This window comes from Theropithecus gelada, chromosome 15 (assembly GCF_003255815.1).
Source record: "Theropithecus gelada isolate Dixy chromosome 15, Tgel_1.0, whole genome shotgun sequence".
Lineage (NCBI taxonomy): Eukaryota > Metazoa > Chordata > Mammalia > Primates > Cercopithecidae > Theropithecus > Theropithecus gelada.
The window spans coordinates 107216779-107227638 of record NC_037683.1 but is presented as its reverse complement, the minus strand read 5'-3'; the positions used below and the strand labels follow the sequence as shown (position 1 = coordinate 107227638).

The window sequence follows — 10860 nt, the reverse complement described above, 5'->3', positions numbered from 1 at the left end:
TAGCCGGGCGAGGTGGCGGGCGCCTGTAGTCTCAGCTACTCGGGAGGCTGAGGCAGGAGAATGGCGGGAACCCGGGAGGCGGAGCTTGCAGTGAGCTGAGATCCGGCCACTGCACTCCAGCCTGGGTGACAGAGCGAGACTCGGCCTCAAAAAAAAAAAAAAAAAACAAAAGCCCATCAAGAGTTTTTCCTACGCCTTTCCTGGGCCTTAAAGCATGACAAAATAATGAAGGAATTCTTAACAGGATCCGCTTAGGATTAAACAAATTTTATTGTGGGTCTGAAGAAACTCCCCAGGCCTCCACAAACAAGTTTATTGGGGGTGTGAAGGAACTCCTCAAACCTCCTGATTTAGCAGCAGACAAGACAAGGGTAATCACCCCAGCACCTGGCCCCATTTAGAACAAGTAAATCTACTGAGGCTCCAGAGGAAGGTCTTCAGGACTCAGACCTTAGTTATAGAGTAAAAGAAGTTAATCACTTATGTCTTTAGATAAATGCACACTTACATGTAGACATATAGCTTAGAAGGTATATAAGCTCTGGAAAACTTTGTAATTTTGAGTTGGTCTGGCGATAACTTCCAGGCCTTCTCCCTGTAACCAGTTAGAGAAATAAAAACTCTCTTCCTCCCCAGTTCATCTGCATCTTGTTATTGGTCCACGAGAAATAGCAGCCCGACAGGGAACAAATCTGGCGAGCTAGCAAGGAGATAAGGACAGTGCTGCATTCAGCGGCTGGCAGCTTGCAAGGAGACAGTCTTCAGGAGGATTCCAGCAGCTGCTGGGTGAATTTCTCCCGAGGACCCTCCAGAGGGCTGTTCCATGCATGCGCAAATCTGCATGTCCCTTTCACTACTAGGGAAACATGGAGATCAGGAGTGGACGGGCTCCAAGGGTGAGTTGACCAGATGGTATGTCGGGAGTCTACCGTTCTCCTGTCTGGGCTTGCTAAGTCATTTGTCCGGTACCACCAAGGGAAGCAAAAGGGCTCGCTCATACACCCCCTTTGCATTTTGGTTGAGATCAGGTTTTGAGTTGGTTTTGAGTCTGTTTTGCCTGAGTGCACTTCCCCTTCTGTTGTCCAAAATTTGTCTCCACTTGTTTGTGTATCTGTTTTATTCCTTTTGATGCCATGTAAACTTGATAATGGGAGGTATTGGATTCATTCCTGCTGAGAGGCCTCTGGGAAGAAAAAAAATTTTTTTTTTAGGAGCTGAATGGCTGAGAGTCGGCTTAAATAAAAGCTAACATCCAAGATATGTATATGTATTTGTGCATGTTTGTATTTAAAGGCCTTCATGTTTTTGTTTATTTCTCTCCTAGGACCTTGTCTTTTTGAGCAAGTTTTTTCTTGTCAGTTGACTGAATTCTGTTTTCTTCATTAACAGCTATTACAACAAAAGCTACTCTGGGGTTTTTAAGAAAATGTGTAATTTAGACACTTAGAAATGTCTTTGTTTGGAATTCTTTTTTTCTTTTTTTTTTTGATACGGAGTCTCGCTTTGTCCCCCAGGCTGGAGTGCAGTGTCATGATCTTGGCTCACTGTAACCCCTGCCTCCTGGTTCAAGCAATTCTCCTGCCTCAGTCAACTGAGTAGCTGGAATTATAGGCCCCACTGCCATGCTCAGCTAATTTTTGTATTTTTAGTAGAGATGGAGTTTCGCCATATTGGTCAGGGTGGTATCGAACTCCTGACCTCGTGATCCACCTGCCTCAGCCTCCCAAAGTGCTGGGATTACAGGCGTGAGCCACCGTGCCCAGCCAACATTAATAGTACATGAATGTAAAGATGAAATTGGGCTTATTTGGTATAAAATTATACAGAAAGCATTGTTAAATAAGAAATCATGCTTGGCTTTCTTTGGGCTATATTTATATAAATATGTTATTGGTATGTGTTCCAAAGTTATGGGAAACTCCTGTAATTCTGATATATCTTAGTGTACATTATCAGTAATAATTATAATTGTTATGTTAAATTATTTTGTGCCACAGAGTTAACAGATTTCCTTGTCAATTGTGTCTGTAACTATGGCTACCCTAAAACTTTTTGTCATCCATAAACATTTGTTGTCTTGTTTTGGTCCTCTTTAGAAGGCAGTTTTATAAGCTAGGCACAGTGGCTCACGCCTGTAATCCCAGCACTTTGGGAGGCCGAGGTGGGCAGATCACCTGAGGTTGGAAGTTTGAGACTAACCTGACCAACATGGAGAAACCCCATCTCTACTAAAAATACAAAAAACTTTAGCTGGGTGTGGTGGCACATGCCTGTAATCCCAGCTACTCAGGAGGCTGAGGCAGGAGAATCACTTGAACCCGGGAGGAGGAGGTTGTGGTGAGCCGAGATCGCACCATTGTACTCCAGCCTGGGCAACAAGAGTGAAATTCCATCTCAAAAAAAGAAAAAAAGAAGGCAGTTTTGTAATCAGCTGTAAAGCTCTAACAGGTGCTCTTGAATGCAGGTTTCCGATAACTTTAGAGCTTGTGACATCAGAATAGAGGAAAAACGTTCAGGACTCGTGACAAGCTAAAATGTTCATTAATATCAAGCAGGACAGCAATTAACTGCATGAACTGAACTAATAGGAGCCTGGAGTGATCTTTTTGACGTTTTGCTTAAAATATTGCTAATCCTTTGTTTTGCTTTTCAGTGTCAAGGAAACTTTTCTTTTGAGCTATTAACAGCTTGTAACAGGTATACACCTATGAACAAAATTTGGAGCATATTTGTTCCTTTCTACTTGGTTCCTCTAAAATTTGGAAACTATCTGTGAGTATTCTTAATTTATGGCAATACAGTTATTTGCATAAGTGCAATAAGAATCTGTTTTATTTTGTAACAGGACACAATTGGAAAAACTGGTTATTTTACCAAGGCTTTAACTGGAATGATGTGCTCTCCTTTAAGGAATCGAACTTCATTTATAAAGCCAATAAAGTCCTTGGAAACTGGCCTCATATTTTGTGTACACAGTCCCTGTACGGGGTTTCTGATCTGTGGTAAGTAATCACTTTCTGACAGGCCAGGAACCCCAAGTTATCTTAGAACCTCAAGAGGAGAGGCATTCACCTAACTGATAGGTATTTGATGATACAAATCCATGGCTAGGCTTGGCGTTAAAAAGTCTTATCTCAGATTCCTTCTATGAAACAAAGTTCCATCAAAGCCAATTTAAAAAGCCCACGTGAAATATAATTATTCTTCCTGCACTGTATACAAATAATTAGACCAAGTACAATGAAGAAAACCAGTCCTACCATGATTTATCTTTTAATAAAAATGGGAAACTGGAGAGAGAAAAATTACGTTTCAAAAACTATAGTACACCTGTTGTTAAATTCTAGTTTCACCTGATGTTTTTTCAGCTTTTATTATATTCTACACTTTGGATTAAATTCTAATTTTTCTGTCTACAGGTCTCCAAAATACTATTTTCAATTTTTTCCTCCTTCTTTTCCTTTTTCCCCATTTTTCCTAATTTGAAACCACTGAAACCTAAGCTGTGCCTTCTTGAAGCCCTGTGAACTGAAGACTAGACAACTTAAACTCCAGAAGAAAACAGCAGTAACCTATTTATATGTGTTGCTGTTGCATACTATTATGTTTCAGCAGGCATTGCCTCTAAGCCCCTAAAACAGAGAGTGCTACTGGGAACAAATCGAACTCTTGCACTCCAGCGCTGCGTTCGGTGCTCTGTAACAATGACCACATCTCGGCAGGAAGTAGCCAGAAAGATCATGATGCCCCATCTCCCTACAATTCTCGTGATAAATAAATATACAAGCATGACAGAAATCATGTGCAGATTGACAGCGGGGATTGTGGCAGGTCAGGTCTCACTAAGAACTGTTTCAGTACTGACTGTGTGGTTAAGTTAAATACTAAAAGCCAGTGCCCTTATACAAAGGCTGGGATGTAACAAAAGCCCATCAGGAGTTTTGCCTAGGCATTTCCCAGGCCTTAAAGCATGGCAAAACAACTAACTTTTTTTTTTTTTTTTTGAGACAGAGTCTCTCTCTGTCACCCAGGCTGGAGTGCAATAGTGTGATCTTGTCTCACTGCAACCGCTGCCTCCGGGTTCAGGCAATTCTACTGCCTCAGCCTCCTGAGTAGCTGGGATTACAGGCAAGCATCACCATGTCCGGCTAATTTTTGTAAATAACTAAGGAATTCTTAACAGGACCCATTTAGGATTAAACAAGTTTTATTGTGGGTCTGAAGAAACTCCCTAGGCCTCCACAAACAAGTTTATTGAGGATCTGAGGGAACTCCCCAAGCCTCCATGATTTAGCAGGAGATAAAATAAGAGTAATCACCCCAGCAGCTGGACCCATTTAGATTAAATAAATTTACTGAGGCTCCAGAGGAAGGTCTTCAGGACTCAGACCTTATAGATTAAAGGAAGTTAATCACTTATGTCTTTAGATGAAGGCACACTTCCACGTAGAGATATAGCTTGGTATATAAGCTCTGGAAAATTTTGTAATTTATTTTATTTTATTTTATTTTTTTGAGACAGAGTCTCACTCTGTCCCCCAGGATGGAGTGCAAAGGGGCGATCTCGGCTCACTGCAACCTCTGCCTCCCAGGCTCAAGTGATTCTCCTGCCTCAGCCTCCCAAGTAGGTGGGATTACAGATGCCTGCCACAAAGCCTGGTTAATTTTTGTATTTTTGGTAGAGACAGGGTTTCACCATGTTGGCCAGGCTGGTCTCGAACTCCTGACCTCGAGTGATACACCTGCCTCAGCCTCCCGAAGTGCTGGGATTACAGACGTGAGCCACTACGCCTGGCAAAACTTTGTAATTTTGAGTTTTGCAACGATTCCCAGGCCTTCTCCCTGTAACCAGTTATAGAAATAAAAACTCTCTTCCTCCCCAGTTCATCTGCATCTCGTTATTGGGCCAGGAGAAAGAGCAGCCTGACCCTCAGTTTGGTCCAGGAACACAACTGTAAAATGCTACAACTATTTCTGAAGACTGTATGGCAGGTTTTTTAATGTTAAACATACCTATGATCTAGCAATTCCCAAAGTACCCAAGAGATAGTTTTTAAAAAAATAGGGCACAGAAAGAGTTATACATCAGCCTAGTAAATGAACCCTGGAAAAGAAAAGAATTGTACAAGAATGGTCACAGTGGGTTAATTACTATACCTAACAATCAAAAACAACAGAAAAAGGAGAATGGATCAATAAAAAGGTAGCAGACTCACAACAGAATACAATAGAAAGGAATAGGAATAAACTACTGATCAAGAAACAGAATACATACTATATGATTTCATTTGCGTGGAATTCTAGGAAAGGCAAAACTTTAGTGACAAGGAGCAAATCAGTTATACAACAATATACACTATTTAAAACTCATCAAATTGTACACTTAAGAGTTGTGATTTTGTAATAAAGCTGATTTTTAAAAAGACTTCAAAGACATTTTCAGGTAAAAGAAAACCAGTAAAATCTATTGCCAGCAGAACTGCCCTGTAGGAGTTTCTGCAAACCGAAGAGAAATGATGCCAAATGGAAACTTGGATTTTCAGTGGTGACTGAAGATCACTAGAAATGATAAATAATGTTCACACCCCCAAAAAACTATCTTTTTCTCCTAATTTCTTTAAAATACATGACTGAGGCCAGGCGCGATGGTTCACGCCTATAATCTCAGCACTCTGGGAGGCCAAGGTGGGCGGATCACTTGAGGCCAGGAGTTCAAGATCAACTTGGTCAACGTGGTAAAACCCCATCTCTACTAAAAATACAAAAATTAGCTGGGCATGGTAACGTATGCCTGTAATCCCAGTGGCTTGGGAACCTGAGGCAGGAGAATCGCTTGAACCGGGGAGGCGGAAATTGCAGTGAGCCAAAATTGTGCCACTGCACTCCAGCCTGGACGACAGAGCAAGATTTCACCTCAAAAAGATAAAATAAAAGACTGTTTATAGCAAATATATTAAAATTGCATTGTGATTGACAGCATATGAAGATTCAATACATATGACAATTATAGCCTGAAGAATGAAGGAGTAGGTAGTACAAGTACCTATACAAGATCTCTCATTTTACATGAAGTTGTACAAGATTACATAGACTGTGAAGAGTTACAAATGTATACTGTCATCTCTAAAGCAGGAACTAAAAATATAAAGTAAAAATGCAAAGCAGTATAGCTAAGTGGCAATTAAGTTATATTGAATTAAGTTAAATTAGAATGTTAAAAAAAAAAAAACAGTTCAATTGGCCCAAAGAAGGCAGGAATAGGAACAGAGGAAGAAAAAAAAAACAGTAAAAGAGACCTAAATCTAATTGTATCGATAATTACATGAAATAAACATTCCAATTAAAAGGCACAGACTGGGCACGGTGGCTCATGCCTGTAATCCCAGCACTTCGGGAGGCTGAGACAAGAGGATTGCTTCAGCCCACGAGTTGGAGAACAGCCTGGGCGACATAGCAAAACCTCGTCTCTAAAAATAAATAAGGCACAGATTGCCAGAATGGATTTAAAAAAAAAAAAAGCAAGACCCAACCATATGTTGTCTATAATATAAAGACTTTAAATATAAGACATAGGTCAGTTGAAACAAAATGAATGAGAAAAGATAGAACATGCAAAGAGTACACATAGTAAGACTGGAATGGGTATATAACTATCAGATAAACTATATTTCAAGACAAACTATTACCAGAGATACAAAGGGATGTTTCATGATAATAAAACAGTCAATTCATCAGGAATATATAACAAAGATAAATGTGTATGCACCTTATAGTAACAATGCTTCAAAATATGTGAAGCAAAAATTGACAGAATTCAATGGAGAAACTGGCAAATTCCAGAGTCCTAGTTGGAATTAACACCCTGCCACAACAGTTGATAAAAGAACTGGAAAAAAAAATCCATAAGGAAATAACAAGATTTGAACATAATAACTAACTTGACCAAACTGATATTAGTACACCACTGCACAACAGAATGCACATGCTTTTAAAGGGCCTATGGGACATTCCCCAACTCACACTACATGCTGGGTCAGGAAATAACTCCCAATACATTTGCAAAGACCGGTATTCTACATCATTTGTTCTTTGACCTGAATGGAATTAAATAAGAAGTCAGTAAGTATATCTAGAACCCTCCCCCCACTAATATTTAGAAATCAAATAGATGATGCACAGAAACGAACTGCATTCATCAAGTGCAGACAATTGTTTTGATGACTTTCACTGTAAAAGCGAACAGAGAGACAGGGTAATGAGGGCAGTTAGAAATCATGACCCTTCTCTGCCGAGCGAGGTGGCTCACGCCTGTAATCCCAGCACTTTGGGAGGCCGAGGCAGGCGTATCACAAGTCAGGAGACTGAGACCATCCTGGCAAACATGGTAAAACCCGTCTCTACTAAAAATACAAAAAACAAACAAACAAACAAAACGCTCAGCATGGTGGTGCAGAAGAATCGCTTGAACCCGGGAGGCAGAGGTTGTAGTGAGCCGAGATCGCACCACTGCACTCCAGCCTCAGCGACAGAGCAAAGCTCTGTATCAAAAAAAAAAAAAAAAAAAAAAAAAAAAAAAAAAAAAAAAAAAAAAAAGAAAGAAAGAAAGAAAAGAAAAGAAAAAAAGAAATCATGACCCTTCTCTTGTCAGAACCCGGCAGTAGATCCCGCTGACCTCAGATAAGATTCACACACAATCTTGGCACCCTAGGCTTTCCCTAGTAATAGCCTAACCCCCTTTTTCCATCTGAGTTTCCATCCTCCATGAACTTCCTTTTCCAGGCAAAAAGGACAACTCCTCATACCCTCAGAGTCAATCAGTTGCACAGTGCAGGTGGGTGCCAAGCACTGTGTCAGTGACCCATGAGGAGCCAGACAAGGTGCCTGTCCCCTCAAAGAACTATCTCAAAACCACTGGGACAGTCGGACAGTTGAGATGTACCATGCAAGCCGTGGAGTCCTCATGTAATAAAGTGCTCTGCAACTAAAAAGGACACTGGAAGTAATTCTGCCAGAGAAAACTCAGGAAAGCTTTGCAGTGGACAAACATCTGTAGCGAGGCATCTTTTGAGATAAAAAGGGAAACAACACAGCCTGTATAGGTGATACTAAATAAGTTCTGTTAATTCTGTTGGGTACGATCATTAATGCTGAAGTTGTTTCTCTTTAAATTCCTTATTTATGAAAGATGCATACTGAAGTGTTAGGATGGTGCAAAAGTAATCGTGGTTTTTGCCATTTACAGATGAAATGATATGACATCTGAATTTTGTTTTAAAGCACTACATCACAGAAGTGTCATACACAAGTTTTACTTCATTCCACATTCACAGCAGCTCCACGAGGTTAAGTACCTTGCTCAAAGTGACAGCGACAAAGGGAGAGACCTGGATTTGAACTCACACTATGAAGGGTCACTCAAGACAGCAAACCCTGGTATAGACCCCTAGTGAAAGAGACAATTTCCAAAGAGATCCACACTTGGGGTTGCAGATTTGGGGGAAAGAAGACAGGTCAGTCATTTATAAGTGGTGAAGCTGAGTGATGAATCCATGGAACTTCCTAACTACTTCTGGATATCTTTGCAATGTTTTCATACTGAAAAGTTAGAAATAAGAATGTAGGTCTTGGCCGGGCGCGGGGGCTCACGCCTGTAATCCCAGCACTTTGGGAGGCGGAGGCGGATGTATCACGAGGTCAGGAGCTCAAGACCAGCCTGACCAACATGGTGAAATCCCATCTTGGGCTGGGCGCGGTCGCTCACGCCTGTAATCCCAGTGCTTTCGGAGGTCCAGCACTTTCGGATCATGAGGTCAGGAAATCGAGACCATCCTAGTCAACATGGTGGTCTACTAAAAATACAAAAATTAGCCAGGTGTGGTAGCACATGCCTGTAGTCCCAGCTACTCAGGAGGCTGAGGCAGGAGAATCCTTTGAACCCAGGAGGCGGAGTCTGCAGTGAGCCGAGATCACGCCGCGCCACTGCATTCCAGCCTGGGGACAGAGCGACACTCCGTCTCAAAAAGAGAAAGAAAGAAAGAAAATAAAAGAAAAGGAAAGAAAGAAACCCCATCTCTACTAAAAATACAAAAAAAATTAGCCAGGTGTGGTGGTGGGCGCCTGTAGTCCCAGCTACTCTGAGGCAGAGAATTGCTTGAACCCAGGAGGTGGTGGTTGCAGTGAGCTGAGATCGCGCCACTGCACTCCAGCCTGGGCGACTGAGCAAGACTTCATCTCATTTAAAAAAAAAAAAAAAAAAAAATGTACGTCTGGATGCCTTCCACCCAACTTCTTCCCCCACCTCCAGGAATTCAAGGAGTCATTCAACAGCCCCCTGGGGCTTGAGAAAAATGTTCCTTGGCCCTATGGGCACCATTCTACTTGTTGCAACTCATGCTCCCGGAAGAGTCCCAAAGTCGGAGGGAGCCACACAGCTGCAGACGCGGACAATCTGGATACAAGTACGCACCCATGTAACCCACAATCCAGGGATGTCTAACTCCAGCCGAGCCTTTCTCAACTCACCAAGGCGCAGCAGGGCCCCCAGACCCTAAGGCTACTGACCCGAGTCGCATGGCCCTAGGGGTCCCCCCACTATCAAGACCAAGTCTGGATGTCTATCCACAAACAGTCCTCCCCCACAAACCCCAGTCCTTGCGGCCAAGCTGCACCATCACCACCACGGTGCACCAGCCAGCCACAAGAGTCCTAATAAACAATCGGACTGAGGTTGGCCGCGCCACTGTACTCCAGCCTGGGCGACAAGAGCGAAACTCTGTCTCAAAAAACAAAACAAAACAAAGACCAAACTATCAGCCGGGCGTGGTAATCCCAGCTGCTCTGGAGGCAGGGGCAGGAGGATTGTTTGAACCCGGCGGGGGGGAGAGTGGGGGGCGCGGAGATTGCAGTGAACCGACAATGCGCCATTGCACTCCAGCCTGGGCGACAGAGAGAGACTCCGTCTCAAAAATAAATACATACATACATACATATATACATACATACATACATAAAATTTAATAAATAAATAAACAACCCGACTGATGCCCAAGCCGCGTGCCTCCCACTAATGAGGAAGTTTGCTCCAACCAAGGATATCATGTCCCCCAAAGCCACATTTGCTGGCCCTGAGACCTCCAAGGCGCGATGATGGGATGGAATGGCGCTATGCTGGTGGCAGGATGCTGTCTGGGTACCCCAGGCAGAGCCCACTCAACGGCCCCAGAAGTACCGGGGACGCACCTGCGGAGTAGCTCGGGAAGTCGGTCCCAGGCCTGCACTGGCCCCTCCAGGTCAAGATACTGGGCCCAGAGTCCCGCCAAAAGCACGCGACAGCGACAACGCCAACGCCCCCTCCCCACCAGAGGACCTCCGCCAAGACCTCTCTCCGGGGTGGACGGCGCACGCCCAGACCCCACAGCCGAAACTCAAACACCAAGGAACATGTGGCCACAGCATGGACTGCCCATGCCAGCTTTCCCGATCTTCCTTCCCGTGGAAGGGCCGCGGAAGCGGGGACCACCTCCGGGCTAGCGCACCAGAACTGTGAAAGGACACTCACCACGCACCCGGCGACGATGGCGGGACGCGGAAGTACGCGAGCTGGACCGCCCCTGGGCACGGAACTACACTACCCAGATTGCCCCGGGGCGCGCAACTACCCTACGGTGGATGCCCTGGAGCGAGGAACTACAACATCCAGAATGCCGCGAGGGGCGGGACCGCCGCATCCAGGAGAAATTGTGAAAAATCAGAAAGTAAAATCTAACTTTCGGGTCCATGAGAAGGGAGGTCAGGTGAGCACTGAGTCTATTTAACGTTTTATACGGTCCTTCTAATTTAATTATTTTTAAAAAAAGATGT

General features: G+C 43.5%; 1 protein-coding gene across 3 annotated transcripts in view; it reads right to left on the bottom strand.

Moving 5' to 3' along the window:
• Nucleotides 1-10636, bottom strand: part of ZNF169 (zinc finger protein 169) — a 43762-nt gene extending 33126 nt beyond the window's left edge. For all 3 annotated transcript variants that reach the window (XM_025360604.1, XM_025360602.1, XM_025360603.1), the window contains exon 1: nt 10559-10636. The gene's annotated coding sequence lies outside the window, so the exon portion shown is untranslated. The remainder of the gene's footprint in view (nt 1-10558) is intronic.
• Between the last annotated feature and the right edge of the window lie 224 nt (nt 10637-10860).